The 4365-nt window shown below is 33.9% G+C and overlaps 1 protein-coding gene across 2 annotated transcripts in view; it reads right to left on the minus strand.

Annotated features, from left to right (window-relative positions):
- The window catches only part of LOC107707543 (netrin receptor UNC5B-a-like), a 90142-nt gene that overhangs the window by 49948 nt on the left and 35829 nt on the right, over window positions 1-4365 (minus strand). The window lies entirely within an intron of this gene.

Raw genomic sequence — 4365 nt, forward strand, 5'->3', positions numbered from 1 at the left:
GACGCGTTTCAGAAAGGCGGGGCATAGAGGAGAAACAATAATGTACAGTATGTGGAAAATAATGTGTTTTTTTAACCTTAAACCGCATAAACACATTTCATTACACCAAATACACAAAATAATGTTCTTTTTAGCAACATCATATGACCCCTTTAAAGAAATACACTACCATTCACATTTTTGAAGTCGTAATTTTTTATGTTTTTGAAAGATGTTTTTTATGCTTACTGTATTTTGATCAGAAATACAGTAAAATTGGGAAATATTATTACAATTTAAAATAACTAATTTATCCCTGTGATGCAAAGCTGAATGTTCAGCAGCTATTACTCCAGTCTTCAGTTTCACTTGATCCTTTAGAAATCATTTTAATATGCTGACTTGGTGCTCAGGTAACATTTCTTATTATTATCAGTTGAGCTCCCATTTTTGAGTAGACTGTGATAAATTTTTTTCAGGATTCTTTGATTAATAGAAATCTCTAAAGAACAGGAATTATTTGAAACAGACTGTTTTGCAACATTATACATGTATTTACTGTCACTGAATAATTTAATGCAAACTTGCTGAATAAAAGTATTAATTTATTTTTAAAAATAAATTTTTTAAGGTTATGCATTTTATGGTGATTTACCACGTTTACAGGATTTATTGTGGTAAAATTACTGTAACACATATCTCAGGTGACTTTGTTCCCACACATGCAGGCTGGAAGTTCTCTATCTACCTCTAGTGAGCATAACATGATAGTTATTTCTCAGTAATAGCCCAGCTATATCCTGCTGATGATGAGGGTGCTCTCTCTGAGGAAGTGACACACAGCTGACAGCTGAACTGACAAGAATATTCTCTCAGCATCTCTGCTAACTACAGAAGAGTAGTCATAGCAGAAATGATCTTATAATGCATCATCGCTGACACACAATAACCTCTTTCAAACACACCCATAATACTTTCAAAGCAGTAAATATTGGCTTTAGTAAGTAAATATAACATATATAAATGTAAGTGACACAAGCTATTCAGACCAAAGAAAACACCTGTCGAACCATTTACATCTTCTAACGACTTCTACCACAAATTTATCCGAAGTTCATGTTCACATGTTAATTTGATCAAAAGTGCCAATGAAGACATATTGTCACAAACACTTTGTATTTCAAATAAATGCCATTCTTGTAAACTTTCTACTGATCAAATAGTCCTGAAAAAATGTATCATGGTTTCCAGTCCCACAGAACTACTCAGCAGCACAACTGTTTTCAACATTGATGATAATAAGCAAACGTTACTTGAGCAGCAAATCAGCATATTAGAATGATTTCTGAAGGATCATGTTACACTGACACTACTGGCCGCTAAAAAGTCAGCTTTGCCACCACAGGAATAAATTACATTTTAAAATATACTACAATAGAAAACTCTTATTTTAATATGTAATAATATTTCACTTTATTACTGGTTTTGCTGCATTTTTGATCAAATAAATGCAGCTTTTGTGAGCATAAGAGGCTTCTTTCAAAAACGTACCAACCCCGAACTTTTGAACAAGTACACTCTAAAAAATGCTGGGTTAAAAAGGGACAAACCCAGCTATTGGGTTGTTTTGACCCAGCGGTTGGGTTGTTTTGTTTTGTTTTGTTTATATTTAACCCAGCATTTTTTAGAGTGTAGTGTATACTATTTGTATAAATAGAGTACTAGTGTATATGGAATAAAAATAACCTGCACTGTTTGCCACTACCATTTGTTTTTACCAAAAATATAATACAAAATACAGTTTCATGGGCACTAAGAAATATTTACCCACTGGCAGGTGTCAAAAAGTTCATTCTGGACCGCACACACCTTATATCATTGAGTTTTGCCTGGTCTACTTAAAGTTTCTTTATCATTTTAACAGGCACTACAAAAAGAGAGAGAGAGAGCGAGAGCGAGAGAGAGAGAGAGAGAGTGTGTGTGTGTGTGTTCTAACCACCACTACCATCATCATCATCATCAAGTTCTCCACAGGAACACTGTAGTAATGGACACACAGGTTGGACTAAAGAGAGACAATGATAGATGGGTAATAAAACATCCCCTGGTGCTTCTTATAGGACAATTATGAGTGATTGATATTCCGAGTAAATTTACACGCACATAATATCTGAAATGGAGCAAAGACAAAAACATGAGCTGGACAGATCTGTTCTACACATTTTTCACCCCTTCCATGTTAGTTTATTCAATATTTTGCCTTATTGATAGGCTTCCAGCTGCCAATAAATGTCTATTAATCTTAGTATTACACATTAGGCCATATTTAAATCCATTCCACAAAATTCTGTAAATTTTCCTTTAAAATGCAGTGAGAAAATGAGGAAAAAATGCTTGGTGATTCCATCTGGGCCTACACTGAGAAGAGGAATCAAGGGTAAAGGGAAAAGGATATGGGGAACAGAAGTGTCATGGAAGAACACGAAACAAATCAAGAAAATGGTGTAAAGAGGACAGGAGGAAAAGGAAAAGATTGAGTGAGAACAGATAAAAACCACTCGAGACAGGAAGAGAGAGTGACACAGCCTGCTAGAGAGTGCGTTTTTATAAACACTGGGTGAGTAAGGTGTATATTTGACAGGTTTGGCGGTCCATTAACACATCTAACGCAAAGAAAGCGGTAACATCGCAAATCTACAAGTATCTTCTTCTCTTGTAGGACAGTTGAGCTTGTTATCACTTGGCATTCTCTCACCGATACACACAAATACACAAACGGCAACATGTAAACATTAGCATGTACAAACACACATGCGTCTACTCAAATGAGGTGTGAGATGAAGATCTAAGAATAATGGCTCAGGGAAACATCATGGCAACAGAAATGTCACGCCTTTGATTGAATCTAGCATGTTAACAAGCTCTAGTGTGACAGGGCTATTTCTGTCCTCTGTGTATGTGGGTATGTGTGCGGATTGAGTCTCCAGGGTGGCTGGCAGATTGGCATAGCTGAGGGTTTGTGGGAAGCAGATATTTGAACTGACAAGAATGCTGCTCTCACACGTTCAGCGCATTTTAAGAGCCGCCGGACAAATAAGCACATGTACGTGCACTTTCACAGACGCTGAAGTCCCTTAGGAGATGTATGTTGGTGTGTAAACAGACACAAAGAACACATGGCATGAATGCTTATACATTATTGCATAAGGGCTTGACTCCGCCCCTCTGGTGCAGACACACCCACTCCCTCAGGCTTCATAATTACCACTGAGAATATTAATGACGGCAGCTGTTGTGTGTGTTAGTTCTCAATAGGGATGTAACGATTCACTCAACTCACGATTCGATCCGATTCACGATTTTGATTTCACGATTCGATTCGATTTTTTTACAAAATGAGATTTAAGACAAATTATACATTAAATGTGTCCTTTTATTATTGCTTGGACAAAATACTGTACGTTTCTGTGTGAAATTTAAATATAGGCTAACGCTATAATAATATACTAATATAGCACTTGTAAATTATTGCTCTTTTGTTGGTATTGATTGCTTCTATTGTCCTCATTTGCTCAATATCAATGATTGGTGGTCATTTTCAAAAATCCAACAAAAACCTACTTACTTGACCAGACAATCTCAAAAAAAAATAAAAGAGTTTGGGTGGGGCATTTCTCAATGGATCAATGGAAAGTTAGGGAAAAATTTATTATTATTTTTTTTTTGATAAAACTTTTTCTTTGGAAAACTTTCAAATTTGCTTTAGATTAAAAAAAAAGGCTAAATGAACATGGACAGTAAATGAAATGTTGACTCTCAAAGGAAAAGTTTCCTAAAAGTCACCTAAAAATAAAAATTATTTCATTATTTATTCATCTGTCATTTCCAAACCCATTTCAAAATGTGAATATATAAAAGAATAAACATATAATATAATATTATATTATATGAATTCTCTCTCCCTCTCTCTGTGCGTATATATATATATATATATATATAAACAGTAATCTTCAATATAACAATAAAATAATATATATATATATATATATATATGTTTGAGATTATATACATGGGTCAAAGACATTAAGATGTCCGCATCAAAAGAAATTTACAAACGTGATTATATGTCCATAGAAAGCACATTAAATGCAAGTAAAGTGTCTACTTTTAAGGTTTCAAATAAGTTTTTTGAGAATAAAATATTACAATTTGGTTGAAATAATGTTACATTTTCATTCAGTGTAACACAATATTTATGTAAAAATTCAAACAACATGCTTATTCTGACCTGTACATATTAAAATATATAAAAGAATAAGGGAGCATATTAAATTTTATTGTGTTTTAAATGAGTAAAAATTCTTACTGACAAATGGGCAAAACCTA

This window comes from Sinocyclocheilus rhinocerous, unplaced genomic scaffold, assembly GCF_001515625.1.
Source record: "Sinocyclocheilus rhinocerous isolate Xijiao unplaced genomic scaffold, SAMN03320098_v1.1 scaffold1243, whole genome shotgun sequence".
NCBI lineage: Eukaryota > Metazoa > Chordata > Actinopteri > Cypriniformes > Cyprinidae > Sinocyclocheilus > Sinocyclocheilus rhinocerous.